At 49.7% G+C, this 11,462-nt stretch overlaps 2 long non-coding RNA genes across 3 annotated transcripts; one reads left to right on the top strand and one right to left on the bottom strand.

Annotated features, from left to right (window-relative positions):
- Positions 1-2,027: 2,027 nt before the first annotated feature.
- LOC127925115 (uncharacterized) lies at positions 2,028-6,430 on the bottom strand. Of its 2 annotated transcripts, none has more exons than XR_008119754.1 (3): positions 6,037-6,430; positions 2,624-3,383; positions 2,028-2,086 (listed from the first exon to the last, which is right to left on the bottom strand). It is a non-coding gene; the product is annotated as an uncharacterized LOC127925115 (long non-coding RNA). The 2 variants fall into 2 exon arrangements; XR_008119753.1 differs by lacking the exon at positions 2,028-2,086 and adding an exon at positions 2,142-2,390.
- Positions 6,431-9,286: 2,856 nt separating this feature from the next.
- Positions 9,287-10,394, top strand: LOC127925118 (uncharacterized). Its single transcript, XR_008119774.1, has 3 exons — positions 9,287-9,353; positions 9,398-9,658; positions 10,234-10,394. It is a non-coding gene; the product is annotated as an uncharacterized LOC127925118 (long non-coding RNA).
- The last annotated feature ends 1,068 nt before the right edge of the window (positions 10,395-11,462 follow it).

The raw sequence follows: 11,462 nt of genomic DNA, 5'->3' as shown, positions 1-11,462 counted from the left end.
GAGAAAGGTGTTTATATCCCCAGAAAGAGGAGAGGAAGACAGACAGGTGTTTATGTCTCTAGAAAGAGGAGAGGAAGACAGACAGGTGTTTATATCGCTAGAAAGAGGAGAGGAAGACAGACAGGTGTTTATATCCCCAGAAAGAGGAGAGGAAGACAGACAGGTGTTTATATCTCTAGAAAGAGGAGAGGAAGACAGACAGGTGTTTATATCGCTAGAAAGAGGAGAGGAAGACAGACAGGTGTTTATATCTCAAGAAAGAGGAGAGGAAGACAGACAGGTGTTTATATCTCAAGAAAGAGGAGAGGAAGACAGACAGGTGTTTATATATCTAGAAAGAGGAGAAGAAGACAGACAGGTGTTTATATATTTAGAAAGAGCAGAGGAAGACAGACAGGTGTTTATGTCTCTAGAAAGAGGAGAGGAAGACAGACAGGTGTTTATATATTTAGAAAGAGCAGAGGAAGACAAACATGTCTCTCTATGTGTGTGTATACCTGAGTATACCTCTGACCTGTATATCTCAGAGTACCTCATTATCTCCCTATGTGTTTATACCTGAGTATACCTCTACCAGTATATCTCAGAGTACCTCATTATCTCTCTCTCTCTGTGTATACCTGAGTATACTAATATACTAAATAATAATAATATAATAATAATAATATATGCCATTTAGCAGACGCTTTTATCCAAAGCGACTTACAGTGTGATGTGTGCATACATTCTACGTATGGGTGGTCCCGGGATCGAACCCACTACCCTGGCGTTACAAGCGCCATGCTCTACCAACTGAGCTACAGAAGGACCTCTCTCTACCAGTATATCTCAGAGTACCTCATTATCTCTCTGTGTGTTTATACCTGAGTATACCTCTCTCTACCAGTATATCTCAGAGTACCTCATTATCTCTCTCTGTGTGTTTATACCTGAGTACACCTCTACCTGTATATCTCAGAGTACCTCATTATCTCTCTGTGTGTGTATAACTGAGTATATCTCAGAGTACCTCATTATCTCTCTGTGTGTATAACTGAGTATATCTCAGAGTACCTCATTATCTCTCTCTGTGTGTTTATACCTGAGTGCACCTCTACCAGTATATCTCAGAGTACCTCATTATCTCTCTGTGTGTATAACTGAGTATATCTCAGAGTACCTCATTATCTCTCTCTGTGTGTTTATACCTGAGTGCACCTCTACCTGTATATCTCAGAGTACCTCATTATCTCTCTCTGTGTGTATAACTGAGTATATCTCAGAGTACCTCATTATCTCTCTATGTGTGTATAACTGAGTATATCTCAGAGTACCTCATTATCTCTCTCTGTGTGTTTATACCTGAGTACACCTCTACCTGTATATCTCAGAGTACCTCATTATCTCTCTCTCTGTGTATACCTGAGTATACCTCTCTCTACCAGTATATCTCAGAGTACCTCATTATCTCTCTCTGTGTGTTTATACATGAGTACACCTCTACCTGTATATCTCAGAGTACCTCATTATCTCTCTCTGTGTGTATAACTGAGTATATCTCAGAGTACCTCATTATCTCTCTCTGTGTGAATACCTGAGTATACCTCTCTCTACCAGTATATCTCAGAGTACCTCATTATCTCTCTCTGTGTGTATACCTGAGTATACCTCTCTCTACCAGTATATCTCAGAGTACCTCATTATCTCTCTCTGTGTGTATAACTAAGTATATCTCAGAGTACCTCATTATCTCTCTCTGTGTGTATAACTGAGTATATCTCAGAGTACCTCATTATCTCTCTCTTTGTGTATACCTGAGTACACCTCTACCAGTATATCTCAGAGTACCTCATTATCTCTCTCTGTGTGTATACCTGAGTATATCTCTACCTGTATATCTGTACCTCATTTTCTCAGGTGAGATGCAGGGGTCCTTTCTGCAGGCGCGTTGTGATGAACCTCTCATGACAACAGACTGGGGACTGCCCCTCCTCCTGTCTCTCATCGTCCTGGGGCTGCTCTACGCCTTCCTCTACCTCCCCTCCGTGGCACAACGAGCCCTACTGGAGCAGGCCCTCAACAACCAGACTGGAGTACCTTCCTCTACCTCTTCACCATGACAACAGACTGGCAACTGCCCCTCCTCCTGTCTCTCATCGTCCTGGGGCTGCTCTACGCATTCCTCTACCTCCCCTCCGTGGCACAACGAGCCCTACTGGAGCAGGCCCTCAACAACCAGACTGGAGTACCTTCCTCTACCTCTTCACCATGACAACAGACTGGGGACTGCCCCTCCTCCTGTCTCTCATCGTCCTGGGGCTGCTCTACGCATTCCTCTACCTCCCCTCCGTGGCACAACGAGCCCTACTGGAGCAGGCCCTCAACAACCAGACTGGAGTACCTTCCTCTACCTCTTCACCGTGACAACAGACTGGGGACTGCCCCTCCTCCTGTCTCTCATCGTCCTGGGGCTGCTCTACGCCTTCCTCTACCTCCCCTCCGTGGCACAACGAGCCCTACTGGAGCAGGCCCTCAACAACCAGACTGGAGTACCTTCCTCTACCTCTTCACCATGACAACAGACTGGGGACTGCCCCTCCTCCTGTCTCTCATCGTCCTGGGGCTGCTCTACGCATTCCTCTACCTCTTCACCATGACAACAGACTGGGGACTGCCCCTCCTCCTGTCTCTCATCGTCCTGGGGCTGCTCTACGCATTCCTCTACCTCCCCTCCGTGGCACAACGAGCCCTACTGGAGCAGGCCCTCAACAACCAGACTGGAGTACCTTCCTCTACCTCTTCACCATGACAACAGACTGGGGACTGCCCCTCCTCCTGTCTCTCATCGTCCTGGGGCTGCTCTACGCATTCCTCTACCTCCCCTCCGTGGCACAACGAGCCCTACTGGAGCAGGCCCTCAACAACCAGACTGGAGTACCTTCCTCTACCTCTTCACCATGACAACAGACTGGGGACTGCCCCTCCTCCTGTCTCTCATCGTCCTGGGGCTGCTCTACGCATTCCTCTACCTCCCCTCCGTGGCACAACGAGCCCTACTGGAGCAGGCCCTCAACAACCAGACTGGAGTACCTTCCTCTACCTCTTCACCATGACAACAGACTGGGGACTGCCCCTCCTCCTGTCTCTCATCGTCCTGGGGCTGCTCTACGCATTCCTCTACCTCCCCTCCGTGGCACAACGAGCCCTACTGGAGCAGGCCCTCAACAACCAGACTGGAGTACCTTCCTCTACCTCTTCACCATGACAACAGACTGGGGACTGCCCCTCCTCCTGTCTCTCATCGTCCTGGGGCTGCTCTACGCATTCCTCTACCTCCCCTCCGTGGCACAACGAGCCCTACTGGAGCAGGCCCTCAACAACCAGACTGGAGTACCTTCCTCTACCTCTTCACCATGACAACAGACTGGGGACTGCCCCTCCTCCTGTCTCTCATCGTCCCCTGGGGCTGCTCTACGCCTTCCTCTACCTCCCCTCCGTGGCACAACGAGCCCTACTGGAGCAGGCCCTCAACAACCAGACTGGAGTACCTTCCTCTACCTCTTCACCATGACAACAGACTGGGGACTGCCCCTCCTCCTGTCTCTCATCGTCCTGGGGCTGCTCTACGCATTCCTCTACCTCTTCACCATGACAACAGACTGGGGACTGCCCCTCCTCCTCACCATGACACAGGGGCTGGACTACCTTCCTCTACCTCCCACCATGACACAGAGCCCTACTGGAGCAGGCCCTCAACAACCAGACTGGAGTACCTTCCTCTACCTCTTCACCATGACAACAGACTGGGGACTGCCCCTCCTCCTGTCTCTCATCGTCCTGGGGCTGCTCTACGCATTCCTCTACCTCCCTCCGTGGCACAACGAGCCCTACTGGAGCAGGCCCTCAACAACCAGACTGGAGTACCTTCCTCTACCTCTTCACCATGACAACAGACTGGGGACTGCCCCTCCTCCTGTCTCTCATCGTCCTGGGGCTGCTCTACGCATTCCTCTACCTCCCCTCCGTGGCACAACGAGCCCTACTGGAGCAGGCCCTCAACAACCAGACTGGAGTACCTTCCTCTACCTCCTCACCATGACAACAGACTGGGGACTGCCCTCTCCTCCTGTCTCTCATGACCAGGGGCTGCTCTACCATTCCTCTACCTCCCCTCACCATGACACAGAGCCCTAGGAGAAGGCCCTCAACAACCAGACTGGAGTACCTTGTCCGGTGCTGACTTTTGCCCACCTGCAGCAGAAGGTCTACCCCTCCTCTGGCATGACACAGAGTACCTTTCTACCTCCCCACCATGACACAGAGGGCCTTCCTCTACCTCCTACCATGACACAGAGAGGATTCGTAATGGCCCTTCACCAGTTGGGTTTGTTCCTCCTCACCATGACACAGAGAGGTCACTTCCCTCTACCTCCTCACCATGAGGCCTTGGATAGATATACTCCTATTTAAATCCTATTACACAGTTAGGATTCCTTCCTATACCTCCTCACCTTCAAGTTATCTTTACCTATGTATATATCAATACCTACCATGACTCCAGTAGTTATTATCCTCTACCTCCTAGTCATGACACAGAGTAGGTATATGTTTTGACCTTCCTCTAAATCCTCATTATTGACACAATGAAATACCTTCCTTAGTGCAATCACCATGACACAACCAGGGGTCACTTTCTGTTCAGTGAGAGTGTCAAAGGCGTTTGCTCTCCAGATCCTTCCTCTGGCCCTAGTTGACAAGAGTTTCAAGCTTTTATTAAGTCACTCTGTTTTTCTTATCACATCATGACACAGAATGGTTATACAGTTTCCTCAATACAACAATAATGCTCAATCAATCCTCTACCTTTAAGCTATGACCAGATAATATTCCAAAACTTTTAAATGCGTTAACACTTCTACCAATATTGACTAAATAGCGAAATAGTTCAATTACCTTAAATGCTCAGCCCCTGGTCACAGACTGGAACAGTAGGTGGTCTTCTTATCGCCATGACGCTAGATTCTATATTCCAGTATCCTATACAGGCCAACTCTGTGTATGGACTCAATATATTGTAACTGGTACTTGGCTGGTTTTCCTAGAATTGCTAGTCACCTCTGGTTTCTGGTGTCCAGATGGTGCCCGCTCTGTCTATGGCCAAGAGGTGTCTTTAGACCTCTGTTTTTCGGAGACCAGTCTTCACCAGATTCAGCCAGCTTCTTCAGACTGCCCAATAAGTACTCCTGGCAAAATATCCAGCTCTCAAAATACTGTTCTAGTCCAACAAAAGTGTATATCCTAATACTATTCACTTCCAACTCTGTGCATAGACCAATAGATGGTAACTGGTATTTGGCTGTTTTTTCCTTGAATTGCTAGTCACCTCTGGTTTCTGGTGTCAAAAATGGAACGACCAGACTGGGGACTGGCTCTTGTCTATGTGATCAAGAGGTGTTTTAGACCTCTGTTTTTCGGAGACTCTAGTCGGGTTCACAAGATTCAGCCAGCTTCTTCAGAGTATGACCCTCAAGGTACTTAAGGCACAATTATCCGGAAAATATTTTTTACCTCTTCAAAAGCCATGTGCAATAGTACAGGGGACTGATTCTCCAGTATGAAGTCTCTTTCATATGTCCTGGGGCTGTCTTATGAGGCTCTGTTCTCTTTATATATCTTTTTAGTAGGGAAGTCCCACTGGGGCTGTAGACCTACGTAATCTTAGGCCTGTGTGTTAGCAGGCTTCCTAACATTACCAGACATGCAGTACTGACTCTCACATTGCTGCTTCCCATGTTACTGGGGCTGATTCCACCTGGTCATCATCGTCCAGCTGGTCTGTTTCTACCACTGGAGGTCCGTAGGTGGTCTGTCAAGCCAGCTGGGAGGCCCTCAATAGGTATCTCCTCTGCAACAGACTGGGGACTTCCCCTGTTGTCCAGTTTCTGCAGGTGCGGTCCGTGGTTCCATGAGGTCCCGGGAATGCCAGTGTGGTTGTTGTACCCATTGCTTGATGGAGTGGGCAGATTCTTTTCATCTCTTGTCACAACCTTCCTCTACCTCTTCACCATGACAACAGACTGGGGACTGCCCCTCCTCCTGTCTCTCATCGTCCTGGGGCTGCTCTACGCATTCCTCTACCTCCCCTCCGTGGCACAACGAGCCCTACTGGAGCAGGCCCTCAACAACCAGACTGGAGTACCTTCCTCTACCTCTTCACCATGACAACAGACTGGGGACTGCCCCTCCTCCTGTCTCTCATCGTCCTGGGGCTGCTCTACGCATTCCTCTACCTCCCCTCCGTGGCACAACGAGCCCTACTGGAGCAGGCCCTCAACAACCAGACTGGAGTACCTTCTTCTACCTCCTCACCATGACACAGAGAGGAGCAGGACTACCTTCCTCTACCTCCTCACCATGACACAGAGAGGAGCAGGACTACCTTCCTCTACCTCCTCACCATGACACAGAGAGGAGCAGGCCCTCAACAACCAGACTGGAGTACCTTCCTCTACCTCCTCACCATGACACAGAGAGGAGAAGGCCTTCAACAACAAGACTGGAGTACCTTCCTCTACCTCCTCACCATGACACAGAGAGGTCTACCTTCCTCTACCTCCTCACCATGACACAGAGAGGTCTACCTTCCTCTACCTCCTCACCATGACACAGAGAGGTCTACCTTCCTCTACCTCCTCACCATGACACAGAGAGGTCTACCTTCCTCCACCTCCCCACCATGACACAGAGAGGTCTACCTTCCTCTACCTCCCCACCATGACACAGAGAGGTCTACCTTCCTCTACCTCCCCACCATGACACAGAGAGGAGCAGGACTACATTCCTCTACCTCCTCACCATGACACAGAGAGGAGCAGGTCTACCTTCCTCTACCTCCTCACCATGACACAGAGAGGACTACCTTCCTCTACCTCCTCACCATGACACAGAGAGGACTACCTTCCTCTACCTCCTCACCATGACACAGAGAGGTCAACCTTCCTCTACCTCCTCACCATGACACAGAGAGGACTACCTTCCTCTACCTCCTCACCATGACACAGAGAGGAGCAGGACTACATTCCTCTACCTCCTCATCATGACACAGAGAGGTCTACCTTCCTCTACCTCCTCACCATGACACAGAGAGGACTACCTTCCTCTACCTCCTCACCATGACACAGAGAGGTCTATCTTCGTCTACCTCTCCACCATGACACAGAGAGGTCTACCTTCCTCTACCTCCTCACCATGACACAGAGAGGTCTACCTTCCTCTACCTCTTCACCATGACACAGAGAGGAGCAGGTCTACCTTCCTCTACCTCCTCACCATGACACAGAGAGGTCTACCTTCCTCTACCTCCTCACCATGACACAGAGAGGACTACCTTCCTCTACCTCCTCACCATGACACACCAGTAGGTGGTCTTTATATTCCAGTAGGTGGTCTTTATAGGCCAGTTGTGGTCTTTATAGACCAGTAGGTGGTCTTTATATTCCAGTAGGTGGTCTTTATAGAACAGTAGGTGGTCTCTATAGGCCAGTTGTAGTCTTTATAGGCCAGTAGGTGGTCTTTATAGGCCAGTAGGTGGTCTCTATAGGCCCGTAGGTGGTCTTTATAGAACAGTAGGTGGTCTCTATAGGCCAGTAGGTGGTCTTTATAGGCCAGAAGGTGGTCTTTATAGGCCAGTAGATCTTCTTCATAGGCCAGTAGGTGGTCTTTATGGGCCAGTAGGGAGTCTTCATAGGCCAGTAGGTGGTCTCTATAGGCCAGTAGGTGGTCTTTATAGGACAGTAGGTTGTCTTTATATTCCAGTAGGTAGTCTTTATAGGCCAGTAGATGGTCTTTATAGGCCAGTAGGTGATCTTTACAGGCCAGTAGGTGGTCTTTATAGACCAGTAGGTGGTCTTTATAGGCCAGTAGGTGGTCTATATGGGCAAGTACATCTTCTTCATAGGCCAGTAGGTGGTCTTTATAGGCCACAAGGGAGTCTTTAAAGACCAGTAAGTGGTCTTTATAGGACAGTAGGTTGTCTTTATATTCCAGTAGGTAGTCTCTATAGACCAGTAGGTGGTCTTTATAGGCCAGTAGGTGGTCTTTATAGACCAGTAGGTGGTCTTTATAGGCCAGTAGGTGGTCTCTATAGGCCAGTAGGTGGTCTTTAAAGACCAGTAGGTGGTCTTTATAGACCAGTAGGTGGTCTTTATAGGCCAGTAGGTAGTCTTTGTAGGACAGTAGGTGGTCTTCATAGGCCAGTAGGTGGTCTTTGTAGGACAGTAGATGTTCTTTATAGGCCAGTAGATGTTCTTTATAGGCCAGTAGGTGGTCTTTATATTCCAGTAGGTGGTCTTTATATGCCAGTAGGTGGTCTTTGTAGGACAGTAGATGTTCTTTATAGGTTAATAAGTGGACAGTAAGGTCACTACTTCAGAGGCAGGGACTTCTCCAGTCATGATGAGGTCTAGTCCAGGTCTGAGGCAGGGACTTCTCCAGTCATGATGAGGTCTAGTGTAGGTTCAGGTCTGAGGCAGGGACTTCTCCAGTCATGATGAGGTCTAGTGTAGGTTCAGGTCTGAGGCAGGGACTTCTCCAGTCATGATGAGGTCTAGTGTCGGTTCAGGTCTGAGGCAGGGACTTCTCCAGTCATGATGAGGTCTAGTGTAGGTTCAGGTCTGAGGCAGGGACTTCTCCAGTCATGATGAGGTCTAGTGTAGGTGAGGTCTCAGTGAGGTCAGTTCAGGTCTGAGGGGACTTCTCCAGTCATGATGAGGTCTTGTAGGTTCCTGTCTCCAGTCATGATGAGGTCTAGTGTAGGTTCAGGTCTGAGGCAGGGACTTCTCCAGTTATGATGAGGTCTAGTCCAGGTCTAAGGCAGGGTCTTCTCCAGTCATGATGAGGTCTAGTCCAGGTCTGAGGCAGGGACTTCTTCAGTCATGATGAGGTCTAGTGTAGGTCTGAGGCAGGGTCTTCTCCAGTCATGATGAGGTCTAGTGTAGGAATCAGATCTGAGGCAGGGTCTTCTCTGGTTATGATGAGGTCTCATCCAGGTCTGAGGAAGGGACTTCTCCAGTCATGATGCGGTGTAGTGTAGGTTCAGGTCTGAGGCAGGGACTTCTCCAGTCATGATGAGGTCTAGTCCAGGTCTGAGGCAGGGACTTCTCCAGTCACGATGAGGTCTAGTGTAGGTTCAGGTCTGAGGCAGGGACTTCTCCAGTTATGATGAGGTCTAGTGTCGGTTCAGGTCTGAGGCAGGGACTTCTCCAGTCATGATGAGGTCTAGTGTAGGTTCAGGTCTGAGGCAGGGACTTCTCCAGTCATGATGAGGTCTAGTGTAGGGTCAGGTCTGAGGCAGGGACTTCTCCAGTCATGATGAGGTCTAGTCCAGGTCTGAGGCAGGGACTTCTCCAGTCATGATGAGGTCTAGTGTAGGTTCAGGTCTGAGGCAGGGACTTCTCCAGTCATGATGAGGTCTAGTGTAGGTTCAGGTCTGAGGCAGGGACTTCTCCAGTCATGATGAGGTCTAGTGTCGGTTCAGGTCTGAGGCAGGGACTTCTCCAGTCATGATGAGGTCTAGTGTAGGTTCAGGTCTGAGGCAGGGACTTCTCCAGTCATGATGAGGTCTAGTGTAGGTTCAGGTCTGAGGCAGGGACTTCTCCAGTCATGATGAGGTCTAGTGTAGGTCTGAGGCAGGGACTTCTCCAGTCATGATGAGGTCTGTAGGTGTCAGGTCTGAGGCAGGGACTTCTCCAGTCATGATGAGGTCTAGTGTAGGTTCCAGGTCTGAGGCAGGGACTTCTCCAGTCATGATGAGGTCTAGTGTAGGTTCAGGTCTGAGGCAGGGACTTCTCCAGTCATGATGAGGTCTAGTCCAGGTCTGAGGCAGGGACTTCTCCAGTCACGATGAGGTCTAGTGTAGGTTCAGGTCTGAGGCAGGGACTTCTCCATTTATGATGAGGTCTAGTGTCGGTTCAGGTCTGAGGCAGGGACTTCTCCAGTCATGATGAGGTCTAGTGTCGGTTCAGGTCTGAGGCAGGGACTTCTCCAGTCATGATGAGGTCTAGTGTAGGTTCAGGTCTGAGGCAGGGACTTCTCCATTCATGATGAGGTCTAGTGTAGGTCTGAGTCAGGGACTTCTCCAGTCATGATGAGGTCTAGTGTCGGTTCAGGTCTGAGGCAGGGAATTCTCCAGTCATGATGAGGTCTATTTCAGGTCTGAGGCATGGACTTCTCCAGTCATGATGAAGTCTAGTGTAGGTTCAGGTCTGAGGCAGGGACTTCTCCAGTCATGATGAGGTCTAGTGTAGGTCTGAGGCAGGGACATCTCTTGTCAGGATGGGGTCGAGTGTAGGTCTGAGGCAGGGACTTCTCCAGTTATGATGAGGTCTATTCCAGGTCTGAGGCATGGACTTCTCCAGTCATGATGAGGTATAGTGTAGTTTCAGGTCTGAGGCAGGTTACTTATCCAGTCATGATGAGATCTTGTGTAGGTCTGAGGAAGGGGCTTCTCCAGTCATGATGAGGTCTAGTGTAGGTTCAGTTCGGAGGCAGGGACTTCTCCAGTCATGATGAGTCTAGTCCAGTTCTGAGGCAGGGACTTCTCCAGTCAGGATGAGGTCTAGTGTAGGTCTGAGGCAGGGACTTCTCCAGTTATGATGAGGTCAATTCCAGGTCTGAGGCATGGACTTCTCCAGTCAAGATGAGGTATAGTGTAGTTTCAGGTCTGAGGCAGGTTACTTCTCCAGTCATGATGAGGTCTAGTGTATGTCTGAGGCAGGGACTTCTCCAGTTATGATGAGGTCTATTTCAGGTCTGAGGCATGGACTTCTCCAGTCATGATGAGGTCTAGTGTAGGTTCAGGTCTGAGGCATGGACTTCTCCAGTCATGATGAGGTCTAGTGTAGTTTCAGGTCTGAGGCAGGGTACTTCTCCAGTCATGATGAGGTCTAGTGTATGTCTGAGGCAGGGACTTCTCCAGTTATGATGAGGTCTATTTCAGGTCTGAGGCATGGACTTCTCCAGTCATGATGAGGTCTAGTGTAGGTTCAGGTCTGAGGCAGGGACATCTCCAGTCATGATGAGGTCTAGTGTAGGAATCAGATCTGAGGCAGGGACTTCTCCAGTCATGATGAGGTCTAGTGTAGGTTCAGATCTGAGGCAGGGACTTCTCCAGTCATGATGAGGTCTAGTGTAGGTCTGAGGCAGGGACTTCTCTTGTCAGGATGGGGTCGAGTGTAGGTCTGAGGCAGGGACTTCTCCAGTTATGATGAGGTCTATTCCATTTCTGAGGCATGGACTTCTCCAGTCAAGATGAGGTCTTGTGTAGGTCTGAGGAAGGGGCTTCTCCAGTCATGATGAGGTCTAGTGTAGGTTCAGTTCGGAGGCAGGGACTTCTCCAGTCATGATGAGGTCTAGTCCAGGTCTGAGGCAGGGACTTCTCCAGTCAGGATGAGGTCTAGTGTAGGTCTGAGGCAGGGACTTCTCCA

This window comes from Oncorhynchus keta, unplaced genomic scaffold (genome assembly GCF_023373465.1).
Source record: "Oncorhynchus keta strain PuntledgeMale-10-30-2019 unplaced genomic scaffold, Oket_V2 Un_contig_5129_pilon_pilon, whole genome shotgun sequence".
Taxonomy (NCBI): domain Eukaryota; kingdom Metazoa; phylum Chordata; class Actinopteri; order Salmoniformes; family Salmonidae; genus Oncorhynchus; species Oncorhynchus keta.
This window is presented reverse-complemented; position numbering and strand designations above follow the sequence as displayed.